A 21,895-nucleotide genomic window follows, 5' to 3' on the forward strand; every position below is an offset into this window, starting at 1 on the left:
CGGCGTCTTTGTTGGACAGGTCGAGATCCCGGGTAAACTGATAGCTTATGGCACATCAGGTCGGGGCTTATGCCTGGCATGTCGGAGGCTTTCCAGGCGAAGAGGTCGGAATTCTCCTTTAAGAGGGTTATGAGTTCCTCTTTTAGGCCCGTTTTGAGGTTCGCTCCTATGTTTGTTATTTTTTCAGGTGTGTTCCCAATCTGGACTTTTTCGGTCTCTCCCTCTGGTTGTGGTCGAAGATCTTCTCGGGACTGAACTCGTCCGAGTTCTATCGGGTTGACCTCCTTCCCTTTTAGGCTCAGGCTTTTGTTGTAGCATCGCCGCGCTAGTTTTTGGTCGCCTTTTAGGGTAGCGATTCCTTTTGCGGTAGGGAACTTCATACAGAGGTGTGGGGTCGAGACTATAGCTGCCAGTCTGTTTAGGGTTGGTCGCCCAATGAGGGCATTGTATGCCGAAGTGACGTCGACTATAATGTAGTCGATGCTTAATGTTTTAGATTGCTCGCCTCTTCCAAAGGTAGTGTGTAGCGGGATGTATCCTAAGGGATGGATCGGGGTATCCCCTAGCCCAAATAGGTCGGTGGGATAGGCCTTTAGTTCTTTTTCTTCAAGTCCGAGCTTGTCGAATGCCGTTTTGAACAGGATATCTGCTGAGCTTCCCTGGTCAATCAGGGTTCGATGTAAGTTGGCGTTTGCTAGGATAATGGTGACTACCATTGGATCGTCGTGCCCGAGAATTATCCCTTGAGCATCTTCTCGGGTAAATGAGATAGTAGGTAACTCGGGCAGGGGACTGTCTTCTCGGACATGATAGACTTCTTTGAGGTGTCTTTTTCGCGAGGATCTGGATGTTCCTCCGCCTGCAAAACCTCCATTTATCATGTGAACGTGTCTTTCAGGGGTTTGCGGGGTTTGTTCGGCCCGACCTTCGTTATCCCCCCGCCTTCTCTTCCTGGTCTCTTCTCCTTTCTCTGCTACGTATCTGTCGAGTTTTCCTTCTCTGGCCAGCTTTTCTATAACATTTTTTAGGTCGTAGCAGTCGTTAGTAGAATGACCGTAGAGCTTGTGATATTCACAGTATTCGGACCGATCTCTTCCCGCTCTCTTGTGTTTTAGCGGTCGGGGCGGTGGGATCTTTTCGGTGTGGCATACTTCTCTGTAGACGTCTACCAGGGAGACCCGGAGGGGGGTGTAGTTGTGGTACTTCCGTGGTTTGTCCGAGTTGGGGTCTTCTTTTTTCTTCTGTTCCCGATCCCGATCTCGGAGTGGGTAGGTTGATTCCTTCCCAGAAGAGTCTCTTAGCTGGGAGGTTTCCTCCATGTTGATATATTTTTCTGCCCGCTCCTGCACCTCGTATAGGGAGGTCGGGTATCGTTTGGATAGGGATTGGCTAAACGGTCCCTCTTTTAGGCCGTTTGCTAGTCCCATGATGGCTGCTTCAGTGGGCAAGTGTTGTATGTCCAGGCAGGCTTTGTTGAATCGCTCCATGTATTCTCGGAGAGTTTCTTGGTTACCTTGCTTGATCCCGAGTAGACTGGGGGCATGTTTTGTCTTGTCCTTTTGAATAGAGAACCTTGTTAGGAATTTTTTGGTTAGGTCTTCGAAGCTGGTGATTGATCTTGGTGGCAGGTTGTCAAACCACTTCATGGCTGACTTGGTGAGAGTGGTGGGGAAGGCTTTGCACCGAATCGCGTCGGAGGCGTTGACTAGGTCCATTCTGCTTCTGAAGTTGCTGAGGTGGTGACTTGGATCGGTGGTGCCGTCGTAGAGATCCATATCGGGTGGTTTGAAGTTTCGCGGTACCTTCTCCTTCATGATCTCTTGCGTGAAGGGATCATGGTTGCCTTCGGGGGTGGTGCCGCGTTCTGTTCGATCTTTCAGGTTGGCCTCTATTTTCCGCAGTTTTTCTTCTAATTCTCTGCGCTTTCGGGTCTCCCTTCTCAGATCTTGTTCAGTTTCTTTCTGCTTCTTTATGTCCTCTTCGAGTTGTTTCAGTCGGTCTTGTTGTGCCCGGACTGTTTCTAGAATCTCTGAGTTCTTCTCTTTTTCGGAATTTTGTGGATCTTTGTTTGGGAGTGATGTCTTTGGGCGATTCTGTTTGTTTCCTCCTGGGGTGCGTGGTGATAGAGGGCTGTCCGGTCGTTCTCCGGTGTCAATTTCGTCCTCTTGTTCAGATGCAGCGTGGTCATTGTTGAGAGGGTCGTCCGCCATGATAGAGGGATGATTTCCAGGTCCCCGGCAACGGCGCCAATGTTCCGAGGGTTACCTGAAACGTGTAGCTCGGTCGTCTGGAGAGGCCCGAGGTGGGGGTTCAGGGACCCGAGCTTTGATGTGCGGAGTGGTTGGTGGTTGTACCTGCAATGACACTCCGATGCTTAAGTTAGCATGGGTCCAAGCAGATATGTGTAGAATGTGGAATGAATGTCATACCTGGGTGCTCCAGTGTATTTATAGTAGTTGGCCGTGATCTTCCCTGGATAAGATATTCTTATCTTATCTTATCTTTTGGGAGTTTTATCTCTATCTTTGTGGAACCGCCTTTTCTAGGCCCTTTCGGCCTTTAGGTTTTGCGCTGTGTTCCTTTTGATGGGCCTTCCTTTGCTTCATTGTCCGAGGTCCGACCTTTAGGCGTGGGCCTTAGGACGAGGTCGGACCTTTTATGGATCTGCCGAGTTGGAGGAGCCCGGTCAGGGTATGAACACCTGGCATGTCAGTAGCTTTCCATGCGAAGAGATCAACATTATCTCGTAGGAACCGTATTAGTGATTCCTTTATGTCTCCTTTCAGGATCGTGCCAATGTTAGTTGTTTTATCCAAGGTGTCTCCGATCTGGATTCTTTCTACTTCTCCTTCGGGTTGTGGTCGGAATTCTTCTCGCCTCTGGACTCCACCGAGCTCGATTGTGTGGAACTCTCCTCCTTCACCTCGAAGGTTTAGGCTTTCGTTATAACAGCGACGTGCCATTTTTTGATCTGCCTTTATTGTAGCTAGCCCTTCTGCAATTGGGAATTTCATACATAGATGTGGGGTTAAAACTATTGCGCCGAGTTGATTTAACGTTGTCTGACCTATTAAGGCATTGTAGGCTGAGCTTACGTCAACTACGATGTAGTCTATCTTGAGTGTTCTGGATTGGTTTCCCTTTCCGAAGGTTGTATGCAGCGATACGTATCCCAACGGTTGAACCGGGGCATCTCCTAGTCCGAACAGGATGTTCGGGTATGCTCTTAGCTCTTTTTCTTCTAGACCGAGTTTGTCGAAGGCACTTTTGAATAGGATGTCGGCAGAGCTTCCCTAGTCAATTAATGTACGGTGAAGGTTGGCGTTTGCCAATATGATCGTAATGACCATGGGGTCGTCGTGTCCCGAGATAATTCCGGATGCGTCTTCCTTGGTAAACGTGATTGCTGGGATGTCTGGGGCTTCCTTTTTTCCTTCGACGTGGTATACTTCTTTGAGGTGTCGCTTTCGGGATGATTTGGAGATTCCTCCTCCAGCAAATCCGCCGTGTATTACGTGAACGTGTCTTTCCAGTGTGCGAGGTGATCGTTCAGATCGTCCAACATCCTCATCCCGTCTTCTTTTTCTTGGTTCGTTATCCCGATTGGCTAAAAACCGATCTAGCTTTCCTTCTCTTACTAGTTTTTCTATGACGTTTTTCAAGTCGAAGCATTCATTGGTGGAGTGCCCTCGAAGTCGGTGATACTCACAGTATTCATTCCGATTTCCTCCTCCTCTTTTGCCTTTAAGTGGCCGAGCTGAAGGGATTTTCTCTGTATGGCAGACTTTTTTGTAAACATCTACCAATGATACCCTAAGAGGAGTATAGTTATGATATTTCTTGATTTTCTCTCCAGAGCGATCTTCCTTTTTCTTGGATTCTTTATCTCGGTAGGTAGAGCCGAACCTTGAGGCTTCGACAAGTCGAGAGTTTTCCTCCATGTTGATGTATTTTTGTGCCCGTTCTTGTACTTCGTCAAAGGATGTAGGATATCTCTTTGTTATAGATTGACTAAATGGTCCTTCTCGTAGGCCATTTTTAAGGCCCATAATGGCAGCCTCTGTTGGTAGACTTTGTATGTCCATGCATATTTTGTTGAATCTTTCCATGTAGTTGCGAAGGCTCTCCCGATCTCCTTGTTTGATCCCTAGGAGGCTAGGTGCATGTTTGGCTTTGTCCTTTTGTATGGAGAATCGGGCCAGGAACTTCTTGGCCAGATCGTCGAAACTCGAGATGGATTTTGGAGGTAGGTTGTCAAACCATTTAATGGCTGTCTTGGTGAGAGTTGTTGGAAAGGCTTTGCAGCGGACTGCATCTGAGGCATCTGTGAGGTACATTCTACTTCTGAAGTTGCTGAGATAATGGTTGGGGTCCGAGGTGCCGTCATATAGAGTCATATCTGGAAGCTTGAAATCTTTTGGAATTTTGGTCTTCATAATTTCTCTGGTGAATGGGTCTTGATCTTTCTAAGAGCTATCTTCTGTGGAGGATCGAGTAGCTTTAGTTTTAAGATCGGCTTCGAGTTTTACGAGTTTATCTTCTAGTTCTCTGCGCCGCCTTATCTCCCGGCGCAGATCTTCTTCTTTTTCACGTCGATGTTGGGCTTCTTTCTCAAGTTGTTCCAATCGACTTTGAAGTGCTTCTATTACTCCTGGATTTGACGAATTTTTGTCGCCATTGGTTTCTGGAGTATCTTTGAGTATTGTGTCTGCGTTTTTATGCGGTGTTCTGTCTTCCAAACCTGAATCATGGTCATTGTCATGGTCATCCGCCATGTTAATGGGATGACTTCCAGGTTCCCCGGCAACGGCGCCAATGTTCCGAGGGTTACCTGAAACTGTAGGTCGATCTCGGACGAGATCTTCTGTATTGGTCGGAGCCGACGTGTCCGGCAGGTGTATAGCGGCCGGAGCTGGTGTGTCCGACTTGTTGGACTTGGTGGTGGTGCTGATCCTTCGTCCCCGGAGGGTGGGGGGTACCTACAAGGGACTCCGATGCTTAAGTTAGCAAGGGTATTAAGCAGGTATTGAGTAGAATCAGAGTATGAGTTATACCTGGGATGCTCCAGTGTATTTATAATGGTGAGATGTGGCCTCCTGCGGAAAAGATAAGTTAGTTATCTTTATCTTATCTTTATCTTATCTTTAAGTGAGGTCATCTTTAAAGGAACCGCCTTTATCTCTATGGACTTTGGGCTGCCTGGTGGATGAAATTGTGATCCATATTCTTTGTATTTGTATGAAATCATTATTATGGCACCGGTTGAAGTCACAACTCCGTTCAACTAACCAGCAAGTGTACTGGGTCGTCCAAGTAATAAACCTTACGTGAGTAAGGGTCGATCCCACAGAGATTGTTGGTATGAAGCAAGCTATGGTCACCTTGTAAATCTCAGTTAGGCAGATTAAATTGGTTTATGGTTTCAAAAATTAAAAATAAGAAGAAAATAAAAAAAAGGATAGAAATACTTATGTAAATCACTGGTGGGAATTTCAGATAGGTGTATGGAGATGATGTGTTCCTTTTGAAACTCTACTTCACTACTCGCTCTTCCTTCAATCCTTCTTACTCCTTTCCATGGCAAGCTGTATGTAGGGCATCACTATCATCAATGGCAACTTTCAATCCTCTCGGGAAAATGGTCCTATGCACTGTCACTGCACGGCTAATCGTCTGGAGGCATCACCCTTGGTTGATAGCTACATCCCATCCTCTCAGTGAAAATGGTCCAAATGCTCTGTCACAGCACGGCTAATCATCTGTCGATTCTCAATCAGGTTGGAATAGAATCCATTGATTCTTTTGCGTCTGTCACTAACGCCCAGCCTTCAGGAGTTTGAAGCTCGTCACAGTCATTCAATACCGGAATCCTACTCGGAATACCACAGACAAGGTTAGACTTTCCGGATTCCCAGGATCCTACTCGGAATACCACAGACAAGGTTAGACTTTCCGGATCCTCATGAATGCCGCCATCTATCTAGCTTATACCACGAAGATTCTGTTGGGGAATCTAAGAGATATGCGTCCGGCCTACGGTAGAACGGAAGTGGTTGTCAATCACGCGCGTTCATAGGTGAGAATGATGATGAGTGTCACGGATCATCACATTCATCAAAGTGTTGTGCAACGTATATCTTGGAATAAGAATAAGAGAGAATTGAATAAAAAGTAGTAGTAATTGTATTGAAACTTGAGGTATAGCAGAGCTCCACACCCTTAATCTATGGTGTGCAGAAACTCCACCGTTGAAAATACATAAGTAAAAGGTTCAGGCATGGCCGAATGGCCAGCCCCCAAAACGTGATCACCAGATTCAAAATACAATCCAGGATGATAGTATGATAGTAAAAAGTTCTATTTATAATAAACTAGCTCCTAGGGTTTACATGAGTAAGTAATTGATGCATAAATCCACTTCCGGGGCCCACTTGGTGTATGCTTGGGCTGAGCTTGATCAATCCACGAGCTGAGGCTTCTCTTGGAGTTGAACTCCGAGTTATGACGTGTTTTGGGCGTTCAACTCCGGATCATGACATTTTTCTGGCGTTTAACTCCAGACAGCAGCATGTACTTGGCGTTCAACGCCAAGTTACGTCATCGATTTCCGAATAAAGTATGGACTATTATATATTTCTGGAAAGCTCTGGATGTCTACTTTCCAACGCCGTTGAGAGCGCGCCATTTGAAGTTCTGTAGCTCCAGAAAATCCATTTTGAGTGCAGGGAGGTCAGATTCCAACAGCATCAGCAGTCCTTTTGTCAGCCTTTTTCAGAGTTTTGCTCAAGTCCCTCAATTTCAGCCAGAAATTACCTGAAATCACAGAAAAACACACAAACTCATAGTAAAGTCCAGAAATGTGAATTTAACATAAAAACTAATGAAAACATCCCTAAAAGTAGCTTGAACTTACTGAAATCTACCTAAAAATAATGCCAAAAAGCGTATAAATTATCCGCTCATCACAACACCAAACTTAAATTGTTGCTTGTCCCCAAGCAACTGAAAATCAAATAGGATAAAAAGAAGAGAATATACTATAAATTCCAGAATATCAATGAATATTAATTATAATTAGATGAGCGGGACTTGTAGCTTTTTGCTTCTGAACAGTTTTGGCATCTCACTTTTTCCTTTGAAGTTTAGAATGATTGGCTTCTCTAGGAACTTAGAATTTCAGATAGTGTTATTGACTTTCCTAGTTAAGCATGTTGATTCTTGAACACAGCTACTTATGAGTCTTGGCTGTGGCCCTAAGCACTTTGTTTTCCAGTATTACCACCGGATACATAAATGCCACAGACACATAACTGGGTGAACCTTTTCAGATTGTGACTCAGCTTTGCTAGAGCCCCTAGTTAGTGGTGTCCAGAGCTCTTAAGCACACTCTTTTGCTTTGGATCACGACTTTAACCACTCAGTCTCAAGCTTTTCACTTGGACCTGCATGACACAAGCACATGGTTAGGGACAGCTTGGTTTAGCCGCTTAGGCCTGGATTTTACCCTTGCCTTTTGGTTTTAAGGGCTATTGGCTTTTTCTGCTTGCTTTTTCCTTTTCTTTCTAATTTTTTCGCTATTTTTTTCTATTTTTTTTCGCAAGCTTTCTTTTTTTTCACTGCTTTTTCTTGCTTCAAGAATCAATTTCATGATTTTTCAGATCATCAATAACATTTCTCTTTGTTCATCATTCTTTCAAGAGCCAACAATTTTAACATTCATAAACAACAAGATCAAAAGACATATGCACTGTTCAAGCATTCATTCAGAAAACAAAAGTATTGTCACCACATCAATATAATTAAACTAAATTCAAGGATAAATTCAAAATTCATGTACTTCTTGTTCTTTTGAATTAAAACATTTTTCATTTAAGAGAGGTGAAGGATTAATGGATTTTATTCATAGCTCTAAGGAATGGTTACATACTAATGATCATGAAGTAGAGACACAAAACATAGATAAACACAGCATAAAAACCGAAAAGCAGAAAGAAATAAGAACAAGGAATGAGTCCACCTGAGTGAGGGTGGCGCCTTCTTGAAGGTCCAATGGTGCTCTTTGAGCTCCTCTATGTCTCTTCCTTGCTTTTGTTGAATGATTCCTAGTAATTTTGGTGTTCCTACCCTTAGTTGCTTCCAATATTTGTGTGGAGGACAATTTATCCCCTAAGGTATCTCAGGGATCTCTTGATTTGCAGCCACATGTTCTACCACTGAGCTATAAACCCTTTACATGAGTCTTTCCATCTCCCAAGACTCAGAGGTGGAAGCTTTTGTCTTCCCTTTGAGGTTTCTCTGGCCTTAGGTGCCATTAATGGTAATGAAAAAGCAAAAAAGCTATGCTTTTACCACACCAAACTTAAAATATTGCTCGCCCTCGAGCAAGAGAAGAAAGAAGAGAAGAAGAAGAAGAAGAAAATGGAGGAGAGTGAAGGGAGATGGATTCGGCTATATGGGTGGTTGATGTGTGGAAAACGATCCAACACAAAACTCACCGGCAAGTGTACCGGGTCGCATCAAGTAATAATAACTCACATGAGTGAGGTCGATCCCACAGGGATTGAAGGATTGAGCAATTTTAGTTTAGTGGTTGGTTTAGTCAAGCGGATCAAGTATTGGTTAAGTGATTTGTGTTTAACAGGAAGTAAATGACATTAAATGTAAAGGGGGAAGGGAAAATTGCAGTAAATTAAAGAGCAGAAAAGTAAACTTGCAGAATCTTAAAGAACAAGAAAGTAAATGACTGAAACTTAAAGTGCAAGAAATGTAAATTGCAGTAACTTAAATGGCAAGAAATATAAATTGCTTGAATGTAAAAGGGATTTGAGGACTGGGATTGCAGAATCTAAACAAAGAGAAAGTAAATTGCAACAATTAATTGAGCAGGAATTGAATTAGAAGCAATGCAAGCTTAAACAGAAAGTAAAGTAAAGTGCAGCAAGGTTCACAGAAGAACCCAAAGTAAAATTGGGTCTCAGGTCTCAAGAGACTAGGTAGCAGAGCCTAGATCTCTATTTGCCTTCCTAGATCCAAGTTAGCAAAGCAATTGACAAGAATTAGAATAGAAAGCAATAAAGAAAATGTAAATGGATTCAATTATGCAGAAAGAGAATTGAAGAGAATTTGAATGGGAATTGAGACAGAATTTCCTCAATTTCTCACACCCAAAACTCAGAAACAGAAGATTAGAAATGCTCAGGCAAGAATGAGGAAGAAGAGAGATCAATTCTCCTCCCCAATTCTCAGAAATCTCAGTGAAGACACCAAGAACAAGTGCCAAAGCTCCAAAGAAAGATGAAAGTAAAATTCAAAAGTGAAGGTAAAAGTCCAGTAAAAAAAGTCCTAATTACATCAAACTAACTCCTATTTATACACTTTCTCTTCTTGGATATTGGGATTTGGATGGGCTTTTGAATTGGTGAAGAAATGAATTCAAATGGATTTTTAATTGAATTTTTCGGCCCAAAATTGTGACTCCCAGGAGGCTGCCCTGCCCTTGTGGAGGGCAGGGCAGAAAATTGGTGCTTGGTGCATGAGATTGGTGCGGCGTTGTGCGAGCTTGGCATGGCAATGTGTGCAGAATTTGCTTCTTGGTGCGCAAGGTGCTGCCCTGCCCGCGCCAAGGGCAGGGCAGGAAAAGTTGGTGCTGCCAGGGACGAGCGTTGCGCGTTGATGCTGCCAGGAACGAGACTTGGTGCGCCAGGATTGTGCGTGATGCGCCACACACACAAGATGCTGCCCTGCCCGCGCAGAGGGCTGGGCAATGTTCCCTCTTTCTCGTCCGTGTTCGAATCACGGAGGAAGCACACGCTACAATAATTTCCTTGGTTTCTTGGCACGGTAGTGGACCTTAGTGCCTAGCTTCCTCATGGTTCCTTGTTCGATCCTTGTGGCATGCATGGGTGATATTTTTCCTTTGAATTTCTTCCTTGGAGAGCCCGATTCTGCCCTTGTGGAGGGCAGGGCAAGGTTCTCTTCCTCTTGGTTCCAAGGCACATTTTGTGCTCTGCCCTTGTAGTGGGCAGGGCAGAGTTGCCTTCTCTCCTTGGTTCTCTTATGTTGCCCTCCTAGAGGGCAGTGTGCCCTTGTGGAGGGCAATGTTGCCTCCCCCTTTGCATGCGGCACGCTTCTTCTCTCTTTTGCCACACTTTCCTTTCCTTGGGCTACACTTCTTAGGCCACGCTTTTCCTTTTCTTTTCTTTTCTTCACCTATAATAAACCAAAACAACCACTCCAAGTATCACTAAATTCAAGAGGCTTATAAATCAATTAAAATTCAATTAAGATTAGCTTAAACCTCATGATTTAACATTAATTTCATGGTGGTTGCTTGATTTAAAGAAGTTATGCATTTTCACTCCAAATCACTTACTTAGGATACAAGAAAGTGCATAAATGCTAACAAAACAAGTGAAATTAGCTTGAAAAATGGGTATATGATGACTTGTCATCAGTGGGATTGGGTGGGAAAGAGAAGTTGAATTGTAAAGGTAGGTGGGGTGTATGGGGAAGAGTGGGTAGATGTAGGTGGTGAATGAAAAACAGAAGGGATGACCATGAATGGAGAGAGAAAGGGCGAGGTAGGTGGGGATCCTGTGAGGTCCACAGATCCTGAAGTGTCAAGAAATTCCATCCCTGCACCAAATAGGCATGTAAAATACCTTTTCACACCATTCTGGCGTTTAAACGCCCATTGGTGCACATTCTGGGCGTTCAACGCCCATGTAAAGCATGTTTCTGGCGTTGAACGCCAGTTTCATGCTTGTTACTGGCGTTCAGCGCCAGATTTTCTTTTCTGGGCACATTCCTGGCGTTCAGCGCCAGAATGTTGCTTGTTTCTGGCGTTCAGCGCCAGAATGATGCTCTGTTCTGGCGTTGAACGCCAGCCAGATGTATCTTACTGGCGTTGAACGCCAGCCTGTGCGTCCTCCAGGGTGCGAATTTTTTTCTTCTGCTGTTTTTGATTCTGTTTTTAATTTTTATGATTTTTTCGTGCCTCCTCATGATCATGTACCTAATAAAACACAAAATAACAATAATATAGAATAAAATAAAAATTAGATAAATAAAATTGGGTTGCCTCCCAACAAGCGCTTCTTTAATGTCAATAGCTTGACAGTGTCTCTCATGGAGCCACAAGGTGATCAGGTCAATGTTGTATAGTCCCAACACCAAACTTAGAGTTTGGATATGGGGTCTTAACACCAAACTTAGAGTTTGGTTGTGGCCTCACAACACCAAACTTAGAGTTTGACTGTGTGGGATCTTCTTGACTCTGAACTGAGAGAAGCTCTTCATGCTTACCCTCTTTTGTCATAGAGGGATGGCCATGTGCCTTAAACACAAGGTAGTCCCCATTCAATTGAAGGACTAATTCACCTCTGTTGACATCTATCACAGCTCCTGCTGTGGCTAGGAAAGGTCTTCCATGGATGATGCAATCATCCTCTTCCTTCCTAGTGTCTAAGATTATGAAATCAGCAGGGATGTAAAGGCCTTCAACCTTTACTAACACGTCCTCTACTATTCCATAAGCTTGTCTCAATGACTTGTCTGCCAATTGTAATGAGAACAAGGTAGGTTGTACCTCAATGATCCCCAGCTTCTCCATTACAGAGAGTGGCATAAGATTTATCCCTGACCCCAGATCACATAGAGCTTTTTCAAAGGTCATGGTGCCTATGGTACAAGGTATTAAGAACTTGCCAGGATCTTGTTTCTTTTGAGGTAGAATTTTCTGAATCCAAGTATCCAGTTCATTAATGAGCAAGGGAGGTTCACTTTCCCAAGTCTCATTACCAAATAACTTGGCATTCAGCTTCATGATAGCTCCTAAATATTGAGCAACTTGCTCTCCAGTTACATCTTCATCCTCTTCTGAGGAAGAATAGTCTTTAGAGCTCATGAATGGCAGAAGGAGATTTAATGGAATCTCTATGGTCTCTATATGAGCCTCAGATTCCTTTGGATCCTTAATAGGAAACTCCTTCTTGCTTGAGGGACGTCCCAGGAGGTCTTTCTCACTAGGATTTTTGTCCTCCTCCTTCCTTGTGCATTCGGCCACATTGATTATATCAATGGCCTTGCACTCTCCTTTTGGATTTTCTTCTGTATTGCTTGGGAGAATACTGGGAGGAGTTTCAATGACTTTCTTACTCAGCTGGCCCACTTGTGCCTCCAGATTTCTAATGGAGGATCTTGTTTCACTCATAAAACTGAAAGTGGCCTTTGACAGATCAGAGACTACATTGGCTAAATTAGAGGTATTTTGTTCAGAATTCTCTGTCTGTTGCTGAGAAGATGATGGATATGGCTTGCTGTTGTTCAGCCTGTTGCGTCCACCATTGTTAAAGCCTTGTTGAGGCTTTTGTTGATCCTTCCATGAGAAATTTGGATGATTTCTCCCTGATGAGTTATATGTGTTTCCATAAGGTTCACCCATGTAATTAACCTCTGCCATGGCAGGGTTCTCAGGATCATAAGCTTCTTCAGAAGCTGCCTCTCTAGTACTGTTGGATGCATGTTGCCATCCATTCAGATTTTGAGAGATCATGTTGACCTGTTGAATCAACACTTTGTTCTGAGCCAATATGGCATTCAGAGTATCAATTTCAAGAACTCCTTTCTTTTGAGGTATCCCATTATTCACAGAATTCCTCTCAGAAGTGTACATGAATTGGTTGTTTGCAACCATATCAATGAGTTCTTGAGCCTCTTCAGGCGTTTTCTTTAGGTGAATAGATCCACCTGCAGAATGGTCCAATGACATTTTCGAAAATTCAGATAGACCATAATAGAATATATCTAATATGGTCCATTCTGAAAACATGTCAGATGGACATCTTTTGGTCAGCTGCTTGTATCTTTCCCAAACTTCATAGTGGGATTCACCATCTTTTTGTTTGAAGGTTTGAACATCCACTCTCAGCTTGCTCAGCTTTTGAGGAGGAAAGAATTTATCCAAGAAGGCAGTGACCAGCTTATCCCAAGAGTCCAGGCTATCCTTAGGTTGCGAATCCAACCATATTCTAGCTCTGTCTCTTACAGCAAAAGGGAAAAGCATGAGTCTGTAGACTTCAGGATCAACTCCATTCATCTTTACAGTCTCACAGATCTGCAAGAACTCAGTTAAGAACTGATAGGGATCTTCAGATGGAAGTCCATAAAACTTGCAGTTTTGTTGCATTAAAGCAACTAGCTGAGGTTTCAGCTCAAAGTTATTGGCTCCAATGGCAGGAATGGAGATGCTTCTTCCATCAAACTTGGACGTTGGCTTTGTGAAGTCACCAAGCATTCTCCTTGCATTATTATTATTTTCGGCTGCCATCTCCTTCTCTTGTTCTAATGTTTCTGAAAGGTTACCTTTAGAATTACGTAATTTAGCTTCTCTTAATTTCCTCTTCAAAGTCCTTTCAGGTTCTGGATCTATTTCAACAAGAGTGCCTTTTTCCCTGTTCCTGCTCATATGAAAGAGAAGAAAACAAGAAAAGAAAGAGGAATCCTCTATGTCACAGTATAGAGATTCCTTTGTGTTAGTAGAAAAAGAAGGGAGAAGAAGAATGAAGAAGAATTCGGATTTTTAGATTAAGAGAGGTGAAGAGAAGTGTTAGTAATTAAATAATTAAATAGAATAAGAAAGAGGAAGAGAATTCGAAAATAATTTAAAAAAAAAGGGTTAGTGATTTTCGAAAATTAGAGATAAAATGTAATTAAAATTAAAACATGAAACAATTAGTTAATTAAAAAAAAAGAATTTTTGAAAAAGGGGTGAGATATTTTCGAAAATTAGAGAGGGAAAAGTAGTTAGGTGGTTTTGAAAAAGATAAGAAACAAACAAAAAAAAGTTAGTTAGTTGATTGAAAAAGATTTGAAATCAAATTTGAAAAAGATAAGAAGATAAGAAGATAGATAAGATATTTTTTTTGAAATCAAATTTTTGAAAAAGATAAAATTTTGAAAAAGATAAGATAAAAAGATAAGATTTTTGAGAAAAAGATATTTTGAAAAAGATTTAATTTTTAAAATGACTTAACTAACAAGAAACTACAAGATAAGATTCTAGAATTTAAAGATTGAACCTTTCTCATCAAGAAAGTAACAAACTTCAAATTTTTGAACCAATCACATTAATTGTTAGCATATTTTTGAAAATATGATATAAAGATAAGAAAAAGATTTTGAAAAATAATTTGAAAAGTAATTTTGAAATTTTCAAAAAATAGAAAAAATGAAAAAGATATGATTTTTGAAAAAGATTTTGAAAAGATAAGATTTTTAAAATTGAAATTTTGATTTGACTTGTGAGAAACAACTAATTTTGAAAATTTTTGACCAAGTCAACCCAAAATTTCGAAAATTTGGAGGAAAATAAGGAAAAGATATATATATATTTTTTTTGAATTTTTGAATTTTTAATTATGAGAGAGAAAAACAACAAAAATACTCAATGCATGAAATTTTTATATCAAAACAATGAATGCATGCAAGAATGCTATGAATGTCAAGATGAACACCAAGAACACTTTGAAGATCATGATGAACATCAAGAACATAATTTTGAAAAATTTTTGATGCAAAGAAAACATACAAGACACCAAACTTAGAAATCTTTAATGCATGGACTCTAACAAACAAAAAATGCATATGAAAAACAACAAACAACACAAAACAAGAAAACATCAAGATCAAACAAGAGGACTTATCAAGAACAACTTGAAGATCATGAAGAACACTATGAATGCATGGGATTTTCGAAAAATGCAAGAAAAATTTTTAAAAGCATGCAATTGACACCAAACTTAAAAATTGACTAAAGACTCAAACAAGAAACACAAAATATTTTTAGTTTTTATGATTTTCTAATTTTTTTGTATTTTTATTAATTTTTTTGAAAATAATGTGAGGAAAAACGAAAACTAAAAGAAAAATTTTGAAAAAGATTTTTGAAAAGAAAATTTCCTAATCTGAGCAACAAGATGAACCGTTAGTTGTCCATACTCGAACAATCCCCGGCAACGGCGCCAAAAACTTGGTGGACGAAATTGTGATCCATATTCTTTGTATTTGTATGAAATCATTATTATGGCACCGGTTGAAGTCACAACTCCGTTCAACTAACCAGCAAGTGTACTGGGTCGTCCAAGTAATAAACCTTACGTGAGTAAGGGTCGATCCCACAGAGATTGTTGGTATGAAGCAAGCTATGGTCACCTTGTAAATCTCAGTTAGGCAGATTAAATTGGTTTATGGTTTCAAAAATTAAAAATAAGAAGAAAATAAAAAAAGGATAGAAATACTTATGTAAATCACTGGTGGGAATTTCAGATAGGTGTATGGAGATGATGTGTTCCTTTTGAAACTCTACTTCACTACTCGCTCTTCCTTCAATCCTTCTTACTCCTTTCCATGGCAAGCTGTATGTAGGGCATCACTATCATCAATGGCAACTTTCAATCCTCTCGGGAAAATGGTCCTATGCACTGTCACTGCACGGCTAATCGTCTGGAGGCATCACCCTTGGTTGATAGCTACATCCCATCCTCTCAGTGAAAATGGTCCAAATGCTCTGTCACAGCACGGCTAATCATCTGTCGGTTCTCAATCAGGTTGGAATAGAATCCATTGATTCTTTTGCGTCTGTCACTAACGCCCAGCCTTCAGGAGTTTGAAGCTCGTCACAGTCATTCAATACCGGAATCCTACTCGGAATACCACAGACAAGGTTAGACTTTCCGGATTCCCAGGATCCTACTCGGAATACCACAGACAAGGTTAGACTTTCCGGATCCTCATGAATGCCGCCATCTATCTAGCTTATACCACGAAGATTCTGTTGGGGAATCTAAGAGATATGCGTCCGGCCTACGGTAGAACGGAAGTGGTTGTCAATCACGCGCGTTCATAGGTGAGAATGATGATGAGTGTCACGGATCATCACATTCATCAAAGTGTTGTGCAACGTATATCTTGGAATAAGAATAAGAGAGAATTGAATAAAAAGTAGTAGTAATTGTATTGAAACTTTAGGTACAGCAGAGCTCCACACCCTTAATCTATGGTGTGCAGAAACTCCACCGTTGAAAATACATAAGTAAAAGGTTCAGGCATGGCCGAATGGCCAGCCCCCAAAACGTGATCACCAGATTCAAAATACAATCCAGGATGATAGTATGATAGTAAAAAGTTCTATTTATAATAAACTAGCTCCTAGGGTTTACATGAGTAAGTAATTGATGCATAAATCCACTTCCGGGGCCCACGTGGTGTATGCTTGGGCTGAGCTTGATCAATCCACGAGCTGAGGCTTCTCTTGGAGTTGAACTCCGAGTTATGACGTGTTTTGGGCGTTCAACTCCGGATCATGACGTTTTTCTGGCGTTTAACTCCAGACAGCAGCATGTACTTGGCGTTCAATGCCAAGTTACGTCGTCAATTTCCGAATAAAGTATAGACTATTATATATTGCTGGAAAGCTCTGGATGTCTACTTTCCAACGCCGTTGAGAGCGCGCCATTTGGAGTTCTGTAGGTCCAGAAAATCTATTTTGAGTGCAGGGAGGTCAGATTCCAACAGCATCAGCAGTCCTTTTGTCAGCCTTTTTCAGAGTTTTGCTCAAGTCCCTCAATTTCAGCCAGAAATTACCTGAAATCACAGAAAAACACACAAACTCATAGTAAAGTCCAGAAATGTGAATTTAACATAAAAACTAATGAAAACATCCCTAAAAGTAGCTTGAACTTTCTGAAATCTACCTAAAAACAATGCCAAAAAGCGTATAAATTATCCGCTCATCACTGCCCTTGGGTTTGGGGCGCGTTCCTCTATTTGGGCCCTTTGTTTGGGCTTCCCTGTGACTTGGCCGAGCTCTTTGAGGAGAGGTCGGGTTTGTCTTGACCTGAAGAGGTCGGTCGCTTTGTCTGTCGAACATCCCGGGTCGGACAGCTCTTTTGAGGTAATCTCTGCCTAGTCAAGTCATCCAGTTCTTTGGTGAGCAAAGGGGGTTCATCCTCCCAAGTCTCATTACCAAATAACTTGTCATTTAGCTTCATGATTGCTCTAAGGTACTTAGCAACTTGCTCTTCAGTGACATCTTCATCCTCTTCAGAGGAAGAATACTCATCAGAGCTCATGAATGGCAGAAGTAAATACAATGGAATCTCTATGGTCTCAGTGTGAGCCTCAGATTCCCATGGTTCCTCATTAGGGAACTCATTGGAGGCCAGTGGACGTCCATTGAGGTCTTCCACAGTGGCGATCACTGCTTCTTCCTCCTTTCCAAATTCGGCCATGTTGATGGCCTTACATTCTCCTTTTGGATTATCTTCTGTATTGCTTGGAAGAGTACTAGGAGGGAGTTCAGTAACTTTCTTACTCAGCTGACCCACTTGTGCCTTCAAGTTTCTAATGGAGGACCTTGTTTCAGTCATAAAACTTTGAGTGGTTTTGATTAGATCAGAGACCATGGTTGCTAAGTCAGAGTGGCTCTGCTTAGAATTCTCTGTCTGTTGCTGAGAAGATGATGGAAAAGGCTTGCCATTGCTAAACCTGTTTCTTCCACCATTATTGTTGTTGAAACCTTGTTGAGGTCTCTGTTGATCCTTCCATGAGATATTTGGATGATTTCTCCATGAAGGATTATAGGTGTTTCCATAGGGTTCTCCCATGTAATTCACCTCTTCCATTGATGGGTTCTCAGGATCATAAGCTTCTTCTTCAGATGAAGCGTCCTTAGTACTGCCTGGTGCAGCTTGCATTCCAGACAGACTTTGAGAAATCATATTGACTTGCTAAGTCAATATTTTGTTCTGAGCCAATATGGCATTCAGAGTATCAATCTCAAGAACTCCTTTCTTCTGATTCGTCCCATTGTTCACAAGATTCCTTTCAGAAGTGTACATGAATTGGTTATTTGCAACCATTTCAATGTGTTCTTGAGCTTCTGCAGGCGTCTTCTTTAGATGAAGAGATCCTCCAGCAGAGCTGTCCAATGACATCTTGGACAGTTCAGACAGACCATCATAGAAGATACCTATGATGCTCCATTCAGAAATCATGTCAGAAGGACACTTTCTGATCAATTTTTTGTATCTTTTCCAAGCTTCATAGAGGGATTCACCTTCCTTCTGTCTGAAGGTTTGAACTTCCACTCTAAGCTTACTCAATTTTTGAGGTGGAAAGAACTTTGCCAAGAAGGCATTGACTAGCTTTTCCCAAGAGTTCAGGCTTTCTTTAGGTTGTGAGTCCAACCATATCCTAGCTCTGTCTCTTACAGCAAAAGGGAATAGCATAAGTCTGTAGACCTCAGGGTCAACCCCATTGGTCTTGACAGTGTCACAGATTTGCAAGAATTCAGCTAAAAACTGATGAGGATCTTCCAGTAGAAGTCCATGGAACTTGCAATTCTGTTGCATTAGAGAAACTAATTGAGGCTTAAGCTCAAAGTTGTTTGCTCCAATGGCAGGGATAGAGATGCTTCTCCCATAGAAGTCAAGAGTAGGTGCAGTAAAGTCACCAAGCACCTTCCTTGCATTGTTGGCATTGTTGTTGTTTTCGGCTGCCATGGTTTCTTCTTCTTTAAAGATTTCTGTCAGGTCCTCTCCAGAGAGTAGTGCTTTAGCTTCTCTTAGCTTCCGCTTCAAGTTCCTTTCAGGTTCAGGATCAGCCTCAACAAGAATGCTTTTGTCTTTGTTCCTGCTCATATGAAAGAGAAGAGAACAAGAAAGTATGGAGTCCTATATGTCACAGTATAGAGATTCCTTGAGGTGTCAGAGGAAAAGAAGAATAGAAGGAGAAGGTAGAAGAATTCGAACTTATCAAGAGGGATAGAGTTCGAATTATTGATAGTGGAGGAGTGTCAATCCTTAAATAGAAGGATGTGAGACGAGTGGAAGAACTTTCGAAAATAAAATAAAAGATTTTAAAATGATTAAAAGAAATTTTGAAAATTTGATGAATGATTTTCGAAAATTAAAGTTGGGAAAGAAATAAAGTGATTTTGAAAAAGATTTTGAAATTAGAAATAAAAAAGATATGATTGAAAACTATTTTGAAAAAGATGTGATAAAAAAGATATGATTGAAAAACAATTTAAAAAGATTTGATTTTTAAAATTAATGACTTGGCTAACAAGAAATTTAAAGGATATGATTCAAACATTAAACCTTTCTTAACAGAAAAGGCAACACGCTTGAAATGTTGAATCAAATCATTAATTGTAGGCAAGTATTTTTGAGAATGGAAAGAAATTGATTTTGAAAATATATGATTGAAAAGATGTGGTTTGAAAAAGATTTGATTTTGAAAAATTATGAAAACTTGAAAAAAATTTGAATTAAAAACAAAATCTTCCCTCTTGTGCCATCCTGGCGTTAAACGCCCAGAATGGTATCCATTCTGGCGTTTAACGCCCAAAACTCTACCTTTTTGGGGGTTAAACGCCCAGCAAGGTACCCTGGCTGGCGTTTAAACGCCAGTTTTCCTTCCTCATTGGGCGTTTTGAACGCCCAGTTTTTTCTGTGTAATTCCTCTGCTGTATGTTCTGAATCTTCAATTCTCTGTATTATTGACTTGAAAAGACACAAATTAAAAATTTTTTTGAATTTTTAATAATGAGGAATAATTAAAATGAAACTAAGATCAAATAAACAATGCATGCAAGACACCAAACTTAGAAGTTTGTATACTATTGACACTAACAAATTGAGAATGCATATGAGAAACAACAAAACACTCAAGACAAGAGAATTTAAAGATCAGAGCAAGGAAATCATTAAGAACAACATGAAGATCAATGAAAAACACAATGCATGTAATTTTCGAAAATTAGAGGAATAAAGACATGCAATTGACACCAAACTTAAAATTAGACACTAGACTCAAACAAGAAACATAAAAATATTTTTTATTTTAAGATTTTATAATTTTTTTGGATTTTTTGAAAATTATATGGAAAAGAAAATAAAGAGATTCAAAATTTTTAATAAGAATTCCAGGAATCATGCAATATTAGTCTAAAGCTTTAGTCTAAAGAAATTAGACATGGCTAGCCAAGCTTCAGCAGGACATTACATTCAACAGCTAAATTGATGAGAATCAATCAGCTTTTGTGATGATAAGAACATCACCTTGAAACTCTAGAATTCATTCTTAAAAATTTTAAAGAAAATAAAAAGAAAAGTACCTAATCTAAGCAACAAGATGAACCGTCAGTTGTCCAAACTCGAACAATCCCCGGCAACGGCGCCAAAAACTTGGTGCACGAAATTGTGATCATCAATGGCGCCATCAACATGGTACGCTCAATTGCAATCTCAACTCTTTATCACAACTTCGCACAACTAACCAGCAAGTGCACTGGGTCGTCCAAGTAATAAACCTTACGCGAGTAAGGGTCGATCCCACGGAGATTGTTGGTATGAAGCAAGCTATGGTCATCTTGTAAATCTCAGTCAGGCGGATTCAAATGGTTATGGAGGTTTGATAATTAAAAGATGAATAAAACATAAAATAAAGATAGAGATACTTATGTAATTCGTTGGTGAGAATTTCATATAAGCGTATGGAGATGCTTTGTCCCTTCCGTCTCTCTGCTTTCCTACTGTCTTCATCCAATCCTTCTTACTCCTTTCCATGGCAAGCTGTATGTTGGGCATCACCGTTGTCAATGGCTACAGTCCCATCCTCTCAGTGAAAATGTTCAACGCGCTCTGTCACAGCACGGCTATTCATCTTTCGGTTCTCGATCATGTCGGAATAGAATCCTGTGATTCTTTTGCGTCTGTCACTAACGCCCCACAATCGCAAGTTTGAAGCTCGTCACAGTCATTCAATCCCTGAATCCTACTCAGAATACCACAGACAAGGTTTAGACCTTCCGGATTCTCAAGAATGGCCGCCAATGGATTCTAGCTTATACCACGAAGATTCTTATTAAGGAATCCAAGAGATATCCACTCAAGCCTTGTTTGCATGTAGAACGAATGTGGTTGTCAGGCACGCGTTCATAAGTGAGAATGATGATGAGCATCACATAATCATCACATTCATCAAGTTCTTGGGTGCAAATGAATATCTTAGAACAAGAATAAGCTAAATTGAATGAAAAATAGTAGTAATTTCATTGATACTCGAGGTACAGCAGAGCTCCATACCTTAATCTATGGTGTGTAGAAACTCCACCGTTGAAAATACATAAGAACAAGGTCTAGGCATATCCGAGAGGCCAGCCCCCATGATCTATGAACTAGACGTCCAAAGATGATCCGAAGATCTAAAGTGATCCAAAGATCCAAAGTGATCCGAAGATGAAAATACAATAGCAAAAGGTCCTATTTATAGAGAACTAGTAGCTTAGGGTTTCAAAAATGAGTAAATGACGTAAAAATCCACTTCCGGGCCAACTTGGTGTGTGCTTGAGCTGAGCATTGAAGTTTTCATATGTAGAGACTTTTCTTGGAGTTAAACGCCAGCTTTTGTGCCAGTTTGGGCATTTAACTCCAGCTTTTGTGCCAGTTCCGGCGTTAAACGCCGGGAATTCTTGAGCTGATTTGGAACGCCATTTTGGGCTGTCAAATATCGAAAAAAGCATAAACTATTATATATTGCTGGAAAGCCCTGGATGTCTACTTTCCAACGCAATTGAGAACGCGCCAATTGGATTTCTGTAGCTCCAGAAAATCCACTTTGAGTGCAGGGAGGTCAGAATCCAACAGCATCTGCAGCCCTTTTCAGCATCTGAATCAGATTTTTGCTCAGGTCCCTCAATTTCAGCCAGAAAATACCTGAAATCATAGAAAAATACACAAACTCATAGTAAAGTCCAGAAAAGTGAATTTTAAATAAAAACTAATAAAAATATAATAAAAACTAACTAAAACATACTAAAAACATACTAAAA

The sequence above is a fragment of the Arachis stenosperma genome, chromosome 3, assembly GCF_014773155.1.
Source record: "Arachis stenosperma cultivar V10309 chromosome 3, arast.V10309.gnm1.PFL2, whole genome shotgun sequence".
In the NCBI taxonomy this organism is placed as follows: Eukaryota; Viridiplantae; Streptophyta; class Magnoliopsida; order Fabales; family Fabaceae; genus Arachis; species Arachis stenosperma.